This window comes from Lepeophtheirus salmonis, chromosome 12, assembly GCF_016086655.4.
Source record: "Lepeophtheirus salmonis chromosome 12, UVic_Lsal_1.4, whole genome shotgun sequence".
Taxonomy (NCBI): domain Eukaryota; kingdom Metazoa; phylum Arthropoda; class Copepoda; order Siphonostomatoida; family Caligidae; genus Lepeophtheirus; species Lepeophtheirus salmonis.
Window position 1 is genome coordinate 1096309 of NC_052142.2, and position 17980 is coordinate 1114288.

At 29.7% G+C, this 17980-nt stretch overlaps 1 protein-coding gene across 29 annotated transcripts in view; it reads left to right on the forward strand.

The window, feature by feature from the left end:
- Nucleotides 1–4660: 4660 nt before the first annotated feature.
- LOC121126990 (extracellular serine/threonine protein CG31145) overlaps nucleotides 4661–17980 on the forward strand; it is a 123647-nt gene continuing 110327 nt past the window's right edge. For 5 of the 29 annotated variants that reach the window (XR_011783066.1, XM_071892480.1, XM_071892469.1 and 2 more), the window contains exons 1-4: nucleotides 4679–4763; nucleotides 13124–13174; nucleotides 13912–14007; nucleotides 14081–14867. The gene's annotated coding sequence lies outside the window, so the exon portion shown is untranslated. Of the gene's footprint in view, nucleotides 4764–13123; nucleotides 13175–13911; nucleotides 14008–14080; nucleotides 14868–17980 lie in introns of all 29 variants that reach the window. The other 24 variants (XM_071892482.1, XM_071892481.1, XM_071892472.1 and 21 more) reach the window with 17 other exon arrangements.

Genomic DNA, 17980 nt, shown 5'->3' on the forward strand with positions numbered 1-17980 from the left:
TTCTGCAAGGTCTTTATTTACTTTAATATCCACAAAAAGGATGAAATAAATAGTTAGGTGTTCACATGATTGAATATATATATATATATATTTTTTTTTTTTTTTGGGGGGCTTCGTTTTTTATATGGATATGTAAGACAGAATATTCTTATAATAGATCTTTATCCACCCATTGTTTCAATGAATCCATATCTTTTCTTTATAATATCCTAGGAATTCTCATCTCCTTTAACGGGTGGATCATTTATGGTGGAGATAAATTTTAACATAAATTCCCGATATAAAGACTCCCAATTTCGTAGAAAATCACTTCAAAAATACATCAGTCGCTCAAGGTTTTTTATGGAATCGTCTTATACTAATGAATTTAGATATAGACCAAGAATAGTCAAATAGTAGACCTGATAAGGAACCGAGGGAGTCCTCTTCCTCTATTCACACCTACTTAATTGAAAATCCTAAATACATTAATCCTAAATTACCCTCTATTTTGTGATCTACTCTTTTGAAGGAGCCCTGGTGTTTCCATAATGTACATAACAAACAAATTACTCATCTCTGACACATTGATAAGTGGTATCAATTTCATTTAGATGGCTAAATGTTTAAAGTAAATACAAGTCATACTAGAGGGAGGAGTTTGAATTGAATTACTTGGGAAATCTAGTTTATCCCTGATTTAGATGTATTTCTTCTTCGGTAAATTAGAATATAGGTGTTTGCATCCACTCATTGTTCTAATGAATTCATTACTTTTCAATTGTATATTCTAGACACTCGCCTCCTTGATGAACAGGAGGCAGGAGGAAGATATCATGGCTACGTCATTGGATATCATCTTCAATAATGGAAACATTATTTATTTTATGAAGATACAAATTAATATCGTGATAGTGACTTCTAACCTTTCTCAAAAATCAATACACCCCTTACTCCTGATCTTTTTATATTTCCAATATAGGGACTATCTCCTACTTTTGCTATTTTTAATAATACTAATTAAAAATATTATATGAAAACTATCTTTTAGTTTGGAAAAACTAACCCTAACATTTTACTTCTCAGGACATCCATCCTCCACCTATTGAATCCTGAGACATTAATTCCCTAAGCTCACCTTAACAATTAACTCCCACCCTTTCAATCCCTTTAGATTCTTTCTTTTTAGTTAATTAAAGTAGCTGTTTCTAGTAGTTTATAATGTTTATAAAAGTATCTATAATTTTTAATCTTGAAATTTAAATAATTCACACAGAGTACTTAGAATATTCATCGTAGGTATATTAATAGGTTAAATACTCTTTATTCCTTTATATTTTCTATTTCTTCTAGTCTAAATTAGAATAATAGATTTCTTTAAATTTCTTTATTTGGTTTTTGAAATTTCTTTATGTTTAAATGTTTATACAATAAAATATATGGATTTATATATTATATATCTGACTTCTATATAACAATTAATGCAGTTTTAAATTTACCTTCGTGTTTTAAACATTACTAATTGAAAAATTTTGGAAGTAGACAAAAAGTAATAAAGAAATAATTTGATAACCTCATTATAAGGTTATATATTACGTTTATTTACACAACTTTATAAAAAGTAGAGTCAGTTACTATAAATAACGCTACCATTAATCTTGTTATGTAGTTTAGATTTGGAATGTTTTTTTGTTTTTTTACTAGTTGAGGTGAAAATTTTTGAAGCCACGACCTGTATTTATCGGAAGTGACATTTTAGTATCGAGAAGCGTGATTTAGCTACATAACCAGAAACGACGAACACAATGGAAATTTCAGTAAAAGTAACTTCTTCATACTATATATATAATCTTATTAGTAGTGAAAATATCTTCTCGGTAAATTTTCGGCTTTTGTTTTCTGTTATAATATCAAGATAAGCATGAGGTTTACTTTGACATTCTTATGATACGAAGAACAGATCCTTTTTAACATTGACAAAAAAAAGAAAAAAAAGAAGAAGAAGTTTGGAAGGAATTCTAGAGCTAATTCTAACAGGTAATAAAATTAAAGTAAGTCTTCAGTTTTATTTTTGAACGAATGTTACTCGGAAGCGTTTAATTGACAATTTGAGCAACAGATATTGAAACCGATGACATAGTCCGCTAGGACAAAAAGCTTGGTCTATTAGAAATATGGCTTCATTTTCACTTGATATCCTATCAGACATAGTGGCTTTAGAAGTGTATTTTTGTCGTTTCCGTGACTGAATGGAGATATATTTAGGAAGATTTGCTATGAAAAACAACAGACGTTTTGAAGTTTGTTCCCCATCCTCTGTGGCTTTCGAAATCCCTTCATTTGTCAATATTCTCACAGACAAAATCACCATGCTCAAAAAGGAGTGAGCAAGCCATTGAATTATCATAAGGTACTTTGTCGTCTAAGAATAACTCTTAGTCAGGAACTTTTGGAATATTCGTCCTTGAGGAAAGAATAAAGTGATTTGAAGAGATTCGTGGAATCAGTTTCGTAACCAAAATTACTCTCACTTACTCTCATGAAAAACTGTAATTTTTCTATTTTCCGGAAAATAAGTCTTCCATTCACTTAGAATTCCGTGGTATTTAACAATATAATCTAAATATTGGGATATAAAAATATAACAGTTTCTGTTTAAATACGTGTGGGCGTAATTTAAATATTTGACCTAATTTTTTTTTCTACGTCATCAATAAACAAGCACATTAATGAAGTAATGTAGGGGCAGGGAAATGTAGGGATTTTTAGTGGAGCCCTTTCAGGAGGGGTCATATAAGTGGGGTTTATTCTATACCCAAAACAAAAACTGTTTTTTGAAATTCAAGGAGACTAGATAAGGGGTTGAGTTATTAATCAAAAAGGGACTGACGTCTCAAAAACAACTATAGAAATAAGTATGTCTTCTAAATTTATTCAAAATCTAAAAAGCTATTGGCAAACAAAGAAATCGCTTAAAATTGCAATTTCTTAATTTTAGGTGCCAAAAATGAACTTTTATGGAAATATTGGATTCGTAGAAAAATAAAGTTTGTAAAAATTTGTTGGAAGATTCGTTTCAATAAAATTTGAGACTATTATGATTCAGAGACATTTTTCATGAGCGAAATAATACAACATTTTCAAACATGAAATAAAGCCAAGAATATAATTAATCTTTGAGGGCAAAATTCAAAACAATTCTCAGTTTTTCTTTGGGTCGTCAAGTTTCAGAAATATTTGAGATTATATTAATTTGAGGCTATTATGATTAAGAGACATTTTTCATGAGCGAAATAATACCAAATTGAAGTACGATCAATAAAATTGAAGTAAAAAGGTCTTTATAATAATTTTTTTTTACTGGTTCTTGATCCTCTTCTGAACTCGACATATTTCTATTTTTTGTAATTCAATCCTCTTTTGTGGAAGGATCGGTCATTGTGCAGATTGAACTTCACTTCAATGTATGTGATAGTGACTTAATTTGGTTCTTCTATATATTGCTGTAAGAGCCATTTATTTTCCATTTGATTTATGGAATGGCCCAACTAAGTTGATATTGATGTGATAGAACTTTTTATCCGGACGAAAGTGGCGAAAATGTCACTTTGGTTTTTTTTCAAATTGAGGAAAAGCGAAAGATTTATGATGAGTAAAGCAAATTATTTCTTGGCTTTCAATAATGTCACTGAAATGTCTAGTAATATCGCATACCGCAGGTAATTCTCAAGCAAATGCTGGATAATGTTGTTCTCTTTTATTTAAAGCTCTACTAAAGAAACCTAATGAATATTACATGCATATTTTCCCCTGTTCACGCACACCATCGACCCCTTTATCTAATACATCTATACATAGTCGTATCTCCAGCACAGGAGTAAAATTTGCTTGGGTTGTAACTTTATTCAGACCATTTTTAAATCTAAAAACAGGCTCGATCTAATTCAAATGACCAAGTGGCATTGCTTTTTTTTTATTTTTTATAATATCACAGAGGGAACTCAAAAATTCTCCTAGTTAGGGAATGAACCGATTCTAATAAATTTATTTAGTTATTTAACCTTTTCGGTAATATTGAAGTCCTTCAAAATAAATATTTTCTTGTTAATAGGACTTGTTCCCTTCCTAGAAATAGTAAATACCAAGAAATTGACCGTTTGGGTTTCGTACCCAAACAGTCAATTTTATTTCTGTTTTTATTTTGTTTGTAACTTAAACCATTTTCTTTAAGGGCATTAAGAACCTTCGTAATTAGTTCATGATGCAAGCATGGGCTACTCACTAAGAGTTCCTCAGTTTTTGAATTAGAAAAATTGACCCTTAAATTATTGAATTAACTTTTGCAAAGAAATAATTTATTTTGCAAAACATTGACCATAATATTGTATTTTCTACGAAAGTCGTGCCTGCTACATATTTTCTCCAAAGTGGAGATTAGGTTACTCCAGCAATCCAAAGGAAGAACACATTTTGTGTCGAAGGCTACCATGACGTATCATGTAAGAGTAGGGAATCCACAGCTGACAACAAAATATATAAGGTTTTTTGTGTTAACGAGGAAACACCGTCTGTAGAATAAAGTTTCTAACTTTTTGTTCAACTACATATTTTGAAGAAGCTGATGATAATGTCTAACTATATAGAAGATAAAATACTAGAAAAATAAATACATTAATTTAATATACGTGTCGAATTACAAAAGATAAAAATAATATATAATACTTCAAATTTCAAATCGAATTAGTTACTCCTTCTCTCTTCAAATAAACAAAAATGTATTAAGGGTAAGTTGAATTTTGATTAGCTTTATGATTTAATGGTACTAGTAGAAATCCACTGAACAATATTTTTATTTTTTTAATGTTATCTTAATAGACAAAATAATTATAAAGAAGTAATAAAAACTATTTGTAGTGGACAGTTTGGCATTAAGAGGCTAACATAGCCTTGAAAATAAAGTGCAACCTAAAATGGTGCATCTTTTATAAATGTGGTTGTGTTAGATATATTTTTTGTTTAAAAAGAAAAAGTTAGTAATTCTACAATAGAAAAAAATAGTTACTTTTTTTTTTACATAACCTGAATAAATACATTGATTTGTCAGAATAATGATCCAAGTAAAAAAAAAAAAAAAATAGCGTCAAGGCTGTGTTGATATATATATTAATAGAATGAGACTATCTTTTTGTTGTCGTGGATTGGTTTTTAATCTAGTTTAATCCAAGACAAGGCTATTTTCATGAAGATTTAATAAATAAACACCCCGATTCTGTGACGTAATGTATATAAATCTTATAAACATAAATAATCATCTTTAGTATTTCTACGTAGACGTTATTTTTGATTTCTCTACAATGAAAACAATTTTATAATAATTAAAATAAAGTACATTAAGAAAAGTAATGCTGATAATTCCAATATTTCTTGAAATATTTGGTTAGAAACGGATACAACCATTAATGAGCCTAAGATTAAGCGACAAGAATGATGTAGATTTCTTATATAAATGATTTTAAAAAAAAATAATTACCGAACATCATTTACCCATCTCAAGAAATGCAACTGGTTGTTATTTTAACTTGAACAGTCGCAATTTTTTGAACAATAAAACAGAAGCTCCATGATAATTTTTTTTAAATTTTGGGAACAAAAATATAAGAAAGTTTAATATGATAAATGAAATAGCAAAGTAGGGAACATTTATTTAGCTCCATAAATTTGTATACATTAAATAGTCTGGTTAACTAATAAATGAATGCAAATTATATGAGTATGTTTTAAAATTCGTCATTATTCAGATATAGACATCATAAGTCAATTTTTTTTTCGTAAGTAAAAAGATTTTGTTTCCCTATTATATAAATCACATGCCTAATCAATAAATTAAAAAAAAAAATACATAGAAAGGAGTGCTCAATATCATTGGCTTCCAAAATGAGGGTCGCAACTCCTGTGAGGTGGCGGGAAAAAACGAAGAGTTCGCGATATGATTTCCCCCCACCCCAAAAAAAAAATACAACTTAAATTGTGCCATCAAAACTTCTATAATGATGAATGTACATATTTTTAGGAGTCTCTTCTGGATCATTTAAAAAAAGTATTTCCTAGATTCTAGGACCTAGAAGATATCGCTCTACAAAAACATATCGGATAGCCCCCTTTTATCGGTACAGCTAATCATCGGTCGTTTGACATGGAAGATGCGCGTATCAAACTTTCATATGACCAAATACTTAAAACAGATTTTCACTCTAAAACACTTGACCAATTCTAAATTTCTTTGATGAATGAGTATTCACAGCTGGTTAAAGCAGCTTTCGATTTACCCATATCATTTGGCTTAACTTATATATATCAGAAGACTTTTTCCATATTAACTTAACAAAATTAATAAAAATCACGGCTTAACGTAAAATGAAAACCTTGATTCGCTTATAAACCTATTAGCCCATACACAGCCTGTAATATTATTTGTTCGTGATTCTCAATTTTGACTTTCTTTACCGTAAACTTGAAAACTTGATCGTACAGAAATGATTCTATGAAGTACATAATATACACTAATTGTATATTTACAATATATTTGATTATTTCTTCGTTGTATTTCTAATATTTTTTAATATATTTAGAATATAAATTTTTTTTTTATCAATTGGGTTAAATAACTTATTTCATTTGCCTCTGGTTGTAACTTTATAGGGGTTGTATGGTATTTAAGTAATCTATTTGCAAAAAATGCACTCCAAATTTGGTATTCATATCATAAGTTATATAATATACACTGTGAAAATCATTTCCTTATATTTCCCAAAAAAATATCTTGGATATTGAAGTTCCAATTTCTCATTCTAAATCTAATCCATGCACAGAAAGACTTAATATTCGATAAGATCTTAAGCAAGTCCTAATTGTTCAAATTTGATGACCGGAAGTTATTCCCTCTGCAGTTTCACCTTGGGAAGTTTCCCCCCGCAGAAGTTTCGCCTTCATACATATATTATAGCATAAATGTATCTTCCACTTATAAGTTATGGTCTTTCTTTACTTGAAGTACTTTGTAATTAATTATGAAATTAAGGCATTTTGAAGTAATTCATGTGAACTAAATGTTGTTTCTTATTATAATGAATTCGAACTGGGTTTTTTTACAGGTATACTTTAGCCATACATTACTTAAAATCTGGATAGACAAAAGAAACGCAACCTTGTTATTATCACTTTTAAAATAAATATCTGATTTTATTACGAACAGAAATTGAACTTGATCTTTCATCCAATCTACTCTTATTTTAGTTCATACACAATTGGTATCAAATTTTTTTTAGAGCTCCGATGAATTTGAAATACCATCTTTTCTCAAAAAGATTTCGCCCTTAATTCTATTTCATTACTGTCCGTTTACCCTTCACCTCAGCAATTGACATTATAGTAGTCCTTTGTTAATTCTCACTTCTGCTTTTAATTCTAAAGATGTCATAGACCTTTTTCCGAAGATACGTCTTTTTATTTCTCCATTTGTCTATTTAGTTGTTGTTGTTTTTTTTTCAAAATAATCAGGTTTAAAATGGATTAATACAAAGAAGTTCATATTTTATTATCATTGAGCTTTCGACCAGATATTTTACCAATGTGTCAACAATGAACCACACAATTTTAAGGCATATTTCATGTCCAGGGCGATTAATCACCTTTTAAGTAAAATTATATTTATTTATAAGTAATTGACGATAAAAAGATACATTTATATATTTATTGAATCAAAACAGTAATGAGGAAAATTTGGAAACTTAAATAAATGTTGATGAATGATAAAATAATACCTGCACCTACATACGTATTACTTTTGTACTTGTAGAGCAATGAAAATGAAAACAAGGTTTATCCATCTTATTCATTAACACTCTTACAGCAACAATTTAAAGATCCGTGCCTCTGGATATTGATAATTTAGTAACTCTGACTAGGTGGAGTTAAACGTTTGATTAAAAATATTCGAATCCAACTCCATACCTCTGACTAAGTCCGTCTAGCATTTTTCATTCTTTTTTTCCGGATCATAAAGCGAGTTCTATTTAAAAGATTTTATAGGCGGATTGAACAAACTAATAAAAACAAGCATTTAAGCATAAATAATTTGTCTAATAAAAAAAAAAATCCATAAAAAAATTGAATCCAGTCGATTTAAAGTTCTATACACTCTCAAATCCAAATTAACCATTTTCTCTTGGTATCCATCTTCTTATCACAGGAATGAAATATTTATGTGACTAGTTATCATGAGTTAAGAAGAAGGAGTAACATTTGGCATCTCTTTTACTCCTTCGATTGGCGACTATACATACTTATCTATCCCCTAAATTTGCTGAAAACTTTGGGCGTCTTCGTGTCCAATGGGAAGAAGTGTTCTCCCCTTTTCATTCAAAATAACGAGAAGGTTATCTCTCAAGGTCACGCTGCTTTGGAAAGAAATAGTTCATTGGATCAAGAATGTGGTTCGAATAGTGTTTGAAGAAACTGTGGCTCCCTGCCACACGAACAAAAAAACCCAAAAATTTATTTAATTTAACCTCGAGTCTTATTGTTCCAAGATCATGTGGCCTCCCAGTTTTCCTAATCATAACTCTTTGGATTATTCCATCTAGGCAAAGATCGTTTGACCTCCTTCGTCCACAGGAGTCTGTGAGATCTTTGGTGTACTCCGTCAATGTTTCATGGGCTGACTTGTCAGAAAACTACACCTGTAAGGTTTTTGCATCCTTCAAAAAAAAGGCCGTCATTGAGGCCGAGGGAAACTATATTTTTATATTAAAAAAATGTCGATTTCACTTATAAATCAATGCCTTCACAAACTAGTTTTAATTAAGTTCGGAAAAAATTATTCGCTGTAAACTTATATATGATGTGTTGCATAGTCAGGCACATTTGAACAATCGTAGAAAAGATGTCTAGAAGTCTTAGAAAAGACTTAACCGAATGCGCATTCTTCTTTTGTATCTTCAAATCTTAATTTATTCGTAGAAAGAGTTCAAGTATCTGTTCTAACCCGGAACTAGTTTATTTTTAGTCCATGAGAGGATTGTAGATTTTTTTTAGTTTGTAAGTAAAGTCGGCTTACAATCTAAACGAAGGAAGCGTTTACATACCGAATAAGCAGGAAAATCCTAAAATTTGGCTTGCAATAGCTTTCTTGAAGATAGTTGAATGAAGTATGGCTTCCAAAACCAAGTAGGATTGATGGGGGAGGGGGCATAAAACTTTTTATTAAGCCTAATTTTTTTTTTTAGTTTTATTGATAAGCAAGAAGGTCGTTGGTATAGTTACTGGGATCTCGTTTTGCAGTTGTATCATTGCTGAAAGTCATGATTTCTTGAAGAATTCACCTCTAGTGTTTAATCTATGATTGAAGTTAAATTGCTCGTCTACGCCCAGTTTAGGAACAATGAAGTCAAGAATTAATTTCCATGATTTAGTAATTTGCTTCCAGTATGCAGTAACATTATTGGAAGACTTAAATAGCTCCGCAGGACCAATTAAAATTATTTCGTGAAATGGAAACCCTGTATTCCTTTTAAAATTATCTTTCAAGTATTTGGCCAAGAAATCCGAACTACTTCTGAGTCTAATCAACCATGTGAATTTTAAAGATTTCCACAAAGTTTTTATACTTTTTATACCTATGTTCCACAATAAAGAAAATAAAAAGTATCCTGGTGGCTCTTTGAAAAGTAAACTTGTTTTGAACCCCATACAAATTTTTGTTGAATAATCCGTATTTTCTCTTTAATTTCTCTCAATAGCGAGTATACATAAGGAGTTGTGCTACTTTGGTAATTGCAACCGAATTCCATATTTTTACCCTACCTAAAATATTTATGTGGTACTTACCATATCATGAGGTAGTATTGGCGATAGATTCTATAACTGTTTCTTAGTTTGTGGTGATGCAGATAACTTTATCATCTTGTGTTACTAAGATTTCAAGGAGAGTTGGTCTACGGGAGAACTTCAATAACAGAAAACATATTTTCCGAGGTTCTTCTAGTAAATATAAGACTTGTGTCTTGCTGGTATTGTTCACAAAACTCAATCACTCTGAAAATGATTACAAAGTCTCAAACACTGCTCTCATTTACGAAGTTTTCTCTTATACAATATTAGTGCATTATACAGTTAAGTGATCCACATAAAAGTGACTATAGTTGGCATTTCATTTGTGGAGATTTGTAAATAGTGCAATCCTATAATGATGAGGGTTGGATTCATGGATATCATTGCTTGCATTCCCCAGAGATCTTGAAATAATGGCCCGACACATAAAGAGCTAAGTTTGAGAAAGTTTATCTCATTATTTATCATTTTTAGGAAAATCCAAATTTTTTAAGCTGAGGAAGTATATATTTATGCAAAATAGAGTCAAAGGCTTTCTGAAAATCGATCTGAATCCCTAAATAGAACACTTTCCCCCCTCTCGCCTTATCAATATCAATTTGGATTGATCTTTGTATGTTTTCTGTGCGTCTTCCTCTCGTCAAGCCTTTCTATGATTCCAGAATAATGGAAGGAAGTACCTGGAAATCTATTGTTTATTATTCCTGTTTCAATTTTGTAATAGATATTGAGAACAGTTATCAGTCTATAATTTGCAATATTCAGTTTGTATTTCCCCTGCTTTAGTTTCAGAGTTAAACCTCCTTCACTCATAAAGTTTGGAATTTTAGTTATGTTTCAAATCTTTTAGTAAGAATCTTCTAAGATGGACATAATTTTTTCGCAAATCTCTTATAAAATTCAAAAAGCAAAACAATAGCCCGTGCGATCTAGTTTTGTCCCTATAATTCCTTATATATTTTTGACTTTCTAAGGATGACATGGGAAAATTGAGGCTGCTATGGTCATTTTTTTTCTCACGATCAATACCAACGTTATCTTAATTCTTCAGTTAGAACCCTTGTCCGCATTTTTTCAAATGAATAAAAAGGACAAGGTACACTGCTATTTATAGTCACTACACCTATAGATATTTGAATAAAGTGAGAATACTTTTTTTGTAATATCTGTTGTACTTAAGTTACCTCTCCATTCTCCCGTCTTAACGCAACAATTTTCCTAAAACCTTAAGTTTTTGGTTTTTTTTCACAATGGAAGGGCACAAGATCAAGGATTCTCAAAAGGTGGCCCATTAGTGCTTTTCATACGGTCTCCCAAAATGATTTAATAGTAATGATAAAATATGAATATAAAAGTTAAAGTATTTGACAAAAATATTAATTATTTGGTTGAATTTATGCATTTTAGATTCATATTTATTATAAAATGGTGTTTTAATGGCAAAATTGACATACATTACACAATAATATCAGAAGTGGTGAATCAATTGTCACTAATTGTTTCTAATGGTGCTAGGTAGTATCTACCTTTTATCATCATACACCTTTGCATCATACAATATTACAACCACACTAAATTATTCACTGTTAAAATTTAGATTTAAGCGTTCCTGTTTGGATCCTATATTTCTATTTATTAAGAATGTTTTTGATCCACTGACATAATTATGGAGTTCTATAGAACGCAATAAAAATAATTTGCTACTTTTCCAGGAGATATCTCCTTCCTTTGCCTGCTTTGCTCTTTAGAATGTCTCACACAGGTGATCCTTTCTCTACAATAAAAAAAGATTTCAGGACTTTTATTTTTATATTTTTTACAATGGCAAATAGAGTTATGTTCAAAATTCGCTGAAAAATTAAAAATTATAACCAATTTTTCATCAGTGTGGCGGCACAATAATATCTTCATCTCATTTGGCTAACATCAAAAAAATTGTTGAGAATAAAATGTAAAGGCCAATTACTGTCACATTAATTAATAGAAGGCTTTAAATTAGAGCTAATATTCGTGAGTATCTCATCCCATCCCTCAAATTTGAACATAAATACAATAACGGAACAAATACATCCATAAACTATTTGGCCGTTAATATTTATTAAATAAATTCATTAAAGGGGTATTTCTCAATAACTTGATTTTTACACAAGCGTCATTTCTAGTTGAATCAACAGATTTCTCCATAAACCATTTTGATTCAAGGATATTTCTCTTTAAATATTTATAAATAAGGTTTATACGTTGTTCATGTTTTGTTTTTTGTTGTTTTGCTGAAATTAATTTTTTCAATCAAAGTATGTAATGTGTATTAATATAAAACACATTAAATATTTTTTTTTCTGTTGTTGGACTAATGAGAGAATCACCCTTTTTCCTGGTATTAGGCTTGTTTGTCAATCCATGAGTCTTTTCTGGCATAAATAATCCTTCATGTCTAACAATAACTAATAAAATATAGTGATTAGCACTTCTTCCGCTCCAAATCGTTGTGTGCTTTTAAAAAAAAATATATTATACTAGTTTTTTTAACTGTTTTGTATCTGTTCGAACTCATTAAATAATTAAATTTCGATAGTATGTATTTATTACAATGATGAATTATTAAAATAATTAAATACTAAATTACCTGATGATGTAATTAGGTAATGAATCATGAGTATACTCTCATTCAGTGAGGTGAACAATTGGGAAGTTTTTCTATTAAAGAAATAAGCTTGGAATTGATAACTATGCCCCCTTCCCCTGGATGTCCATGTAAAATCAAATTTCCATGTAATTTCAAATTAAAATCTTTTCATCGCCCTTCCTTTTCGTTATTCAAACTCTCCCTTTATATACAGAGCTGGCACCATGTTTATACTTTATACAAATTATTACAGTATTGAGACGTGTAAATTACTTCGGAATATCACAAGTTAATTCATGAATACTCATCCATGTATATGAAAAAATATTCAATTGGATTATAGAGGATATTGAAAGAAATAGAGATCTAAATTAATTTATTCAAAATAAATGGTGAACAATTTAAAAGTCTATTTTTGGCCTTTCATTGTTTATTTTTTTAATTCGTTCATCGTTCATTAACGATTTTTTGAACAATGTACGATTATCACATTGAACGATTATCAACAACCCTTCAAATGTTCATACGTACATGTTAAAAATATAAATACTATAGTATAGTTCTATACTATACGCGCTCCTTCATTAAACAGAATATACAAATTTGTTAGTAATTTTACTTATTTTCCAGTAATATAATGAAATTGAGTCGTGGAGAAAGTCAACTATCAGTTTTATACAAGTAAGTTTTTATACAACAAATATATATTTATTTTCATCATTAATAGTAGATTTTTCTTCAATGATACATTGTACTGATTTTTTTATACGTTATTTTCTGAGATATATAGACAACACAAATATGATTTTATGTTATATTGTTTTTTATGTTTTGCCCTTATGTGGGACTTTATTTCATTGTTGTTTAAGGAAAAAATAAAACTATTATTATGGATAGATTATATATGAAGTAACAAAAAAAAATATGATATAATAAAACAAATCCAAAAAACATTGGGATCTTAGTGAAACTAGATAAAATTGAAAAAGGGGTAAAAAAACAAACTGCCACGATAAAATCAATATAAAAGGGTGAATACAAGTTTTAATAAAGACAGATTATCACTTTTAAAAGAGTCGTGTGGAGTTTGACAACCAATAATGCACCGGAAAGATCCCAATCCGACGAACTTTACTTTCCACATATAATGTAATCATCCTAATTTTTTCTTCTTCATACTTTCTAAAAATAATAGAAAATTGGCTTGTCATAATTTCTTACAATCAAATTTATAAAGGATAATATAATTGGAAGTATTTTTAAACTCCATATTTTCAATTATAATTACTTTTTCAAAAGAAGAAATCTTTAAATATATAAAAATAACTAAAAATTAAAGTTATATTTCCTGAATTTTTCGGAAACATAGCAGTTTGACATGTTATTTATCAACAAGAATAACTTAATCTTGTATTTAGGCTCCAATTATAGCCGTTACAAGGTAACACTCTATACAACCATGGAGTATAGAGTATTCCTTGGCTCGCTGTTGTAAGGAAATTATATCTTTCGACGTAAGTATTACGAGTTCCCTGTATAAAAGTGCATTAAAGGTCTATTTTATCTGAAAAAATTATTTATATGTAGCCTATAAGGGAAACTTCGTACACACTACTAATAAAATTAAATGTGAAAACTTGATACTACATCAAGATGTTATATGGTAGACAATGGGAGCATTAATAATATTAATTATATTTTGAACTGCAAAAAACTACTTACACTTTAATAGTGATGCGATGCATTCAGGCTTCCTTCAACTAGACCAACAAACCAAACCCCATAAACGTGGATATGAATGTTCCAAATAGTTCCATCAAAATTAGATTGCGTAAGCAATATCCAAATCCAGGTAAACTCCACATTTTTACGGGGTCTACAATGAAAAGGCGGAAGAATATGCTAAAACGGAGTTCCTTATTGAATGTTTTGGACTGACATGCTAGTTTTTTGTTGAAGGTCTCGAAGCAACAAGTTAGTTATTTGTTTAAGGTCTTGGCTGACACACTTACCCCTCAGGTGGAATTTAGCGGCAATATCTCTGACCTTCTGCGCGTTTTCTTTAAGAAGGATAATAGTCATGGACAAAGAGTTCCATCACACCACAGATAAATAAGTTCTTTTCATGGCATCCAAGAACTCTTATTCAAATTAACCTTGAAATCAATGATTGTGCATAACATCAATGCTATACAAGAGAAGAGTGATTGCATGCACAACAATAGTAGTTGCCTGCAAATTAAGTTATATAAATAGATTATACAATTTCTTATTTATTTGTCACGTTAAAAATATAGCCACCAGCTCATATTTTTTTAAATTATTTTAGTATCCCAACATTAAGAATAAATTGATTTAACTCAACATTATAAAGGTAATTATTTTGTGTTTTTATTTTATTAATGGGCAATATCATGGACATACTTTTCAAACTATGTTGACCATTATCTTTACCATTATTTATATATTTTTTAAGTGTTTGAAAATATTACTAATCTTAATCTAATGAATCTATTAATTACTTTATCTTATGTTGTGACAAAGTGGTTTTTGGTGAAAGTTTTTAATTATTGCATCACTTGCTTTTTAAATTATACCATTTTGTATCAATATACCAATCAGTGACTAGAAGGTTCTTATCACATTTATTTTTTGGGCTATTTATTGAATTAACTCACTTACATCATGAGATCAAAAGTTTAAAACTGGTCGAACCTTAAGTTATACTATATTAGGCTAAATATTAAGTTGTGAGCGTCTCTAGCTAGATGTATTTATTGAGCTACATCTCACAATTAATACATTGCATAACAAAAAAAAGCTTGAACTGTGCTTAATTATTAAGCCACCACTGAAAAAAAGTTCACTTACAGTTTTGTGTTTGGTGAAACCAGTTGTTGCTTACAGCGTTCCAAAATGGAATTAAAAAAAGATAAAATTCGATACATACTTCAGTAACACTACAACCGAGATGAAAAGACGGCGCAGGCGCACAAAAAAAAAGGTGCTATTTTGGGACCCCATAAGTGTCGAATGCAACAATAAAGTGGTGGTTCCAACAATTCTATTTTGGTAATATGGACGTCGAGGATGAGGCAAGCAAAGATAAGATTTATCCAATTTTAACATGGGAAGGATGAGCTAGAAAGTGATTTTTTTCATTTTGACTTTATGGATTATTAGTTCAATTATTAAATTGAGATTTATCTTCATAATTCAGACCAAATTATCTCCAAAATCGATAGCTACTCACAAAAAATTATTGTTTTTGGAAAAAAAGTTCAAAAATCTGTTAAGAAAAAATTACAAATATTATATTAAAAATCAAAAATTCCATAATTTGGGGGGGGTCTACAGCACCTCCAGCCCACCCCTTCGGACGCCCCTGGTATATTAGTAGAAATACTATAACATCAATTCTGACCTCTCTTGACTTTATTATTAAGATGGTAATTATTGGCCCTCTTTTCCATCATACACATTTGGGATAAAATAGCAACAACTTGTTTCTACCTCATAGTAAAAGACCCAGGGAGCGTAAAAGCTAAAACCTTGTTTGCATCATCTTTGGCATTTGGAAAACTTGATTCTCCCTTTATGACGCCCATTTTTCCGTCATAATCGATAGAAACTTTAATTGAGCATTTATCTAAAGTCAAAGAAGCTTTCAGATTCAACAATGTCAGAATTATAACCTTGACTTTTAACATAGAAAAAATTTCCGGGAAAATTCCTTTATTGAACATAAAAAAACTTTTTTTTTTTTTCAAGGGTTCTTACTTTTTGGTAAAGGTAAATATTCTCTTAATGATTCATATCCAGATTAATCTCATGGTATCCTTAATTTGAAAATATTTTTCATTGATTCATTAGTAAAAGCTCTATTTTCGAGAACATTATCATAAAATTTTTTAGGCCATCATTATGATTATTTTTTACCTGCAATTTACTTTGATTTGTAAATTATTTATCTCTTTTTTCATTATTTTAATAGTTTCTTTAAGTGAAGTAATAATACTATTTTGCTCTTTAATTTTGTATAAGTAGTTATTGCAATAATTCCCAATGTTGATACATCGTGTATCATATCTTTTGGAAATGTATTGCTCTATTTTAATAAGATTTTCGACACTACTTTATCGGCAAGCCAAAAAAAAAAAAAAGGTTGTCTATAGGGTATTAGCTTTTCCCCGTTCAAATTAAAATATCAGTTTAAAGTAATTGTTTACGTTTGGAACATCATCCGTCTTTCGATACTTTTTGGCCTTTGGTGATATTCTCTCGAAAAAATGTCTTGTAATAAATGATTCCAAATACTACAAATTGTACAACAGGTTTCCAATTAGAAAGATATTTCGGATTTGATATCCATTTTCTTCTTCTTGAGATTTCTGGGAATTAAAAATTTAATAAATTGAAGGTTTTCTACAAGTTTCTGGAACTTTGGACGGTACAATGACACATCATTTTGATGAATAATTTGGTTTGGAATAAATTAATAACTTAGCCATGTCCTAGGTATATAAATCAAGGATCGAATCCCAAATAGTATTTACTTTTAACTACATTGTAGGATGTGCACAAGTACATAACATTTTTGAAGCTAACAAAATTAATTTCGTTTGATCGTAAGACAAATAATTGAATGACGTGGAGGCATCTGCAGGATTATATATATGTATATATGCTTGCTTTTTGGAAAACAATCGTTAAAATTAATTTTTTTGGAAAAAAATTCAAAGCTATTCATAAGCTTTCAAAAATTCATTCAATCAGAAAAAAAATTCAAAATTAAATTTCTAATATTTTTTTTGTTGGCAACAGTTTTCTAATATAGATTACATTGATATAATAATGTAAAAAGCAAAATATAAAATAAAAAAAATAGTACGCGCTCACTCTAACCACCATTGGTAATCATGTAATAAAATGTGAATCTACTTTTCAATCATCAAAAACTGTTGATAGTTGCATGACAATAAAATAATATTTTTCAAATAATCCGATTCAAGGTCCTGAAATACAATCTTAATATAGGTAAAATACCATCAAAGTTATCATCTCTAGTAGTGCGCAATTTGTATATTACACACTGTGCCTTTGTAATTATTGCGTCGATTTTTTCGTCGTTTGCTGAGATAAAAAATCATTTTTCTAAAGTTGGAGGGCAAATCCCTCTTCAATGTGAAGAAACTATCTGCTCGCCTGTCTTTGTACCTTAAAGTACTCTGTGCTTAAACAATTTCTCCGGAGCGGTTAAATAATTATTTTTAATAGCTTTGATGTTTTATTGAGAAGTTCTTGGGATTTTGAAACGGCTTAAATAAGCAAAGAAAGGAGTAAATATAGGTTGTGTTAGACTTCTTCTCAGGTACCAGGTGGAAAAAGTAATGACCTTGATTCTAAAAGGAAGTATTGGGTGCTGTACTTCTAAAAAATGTCCTACGACTGACCTATAGAAGGAAAAAGCCATCTGATTTACAAGAA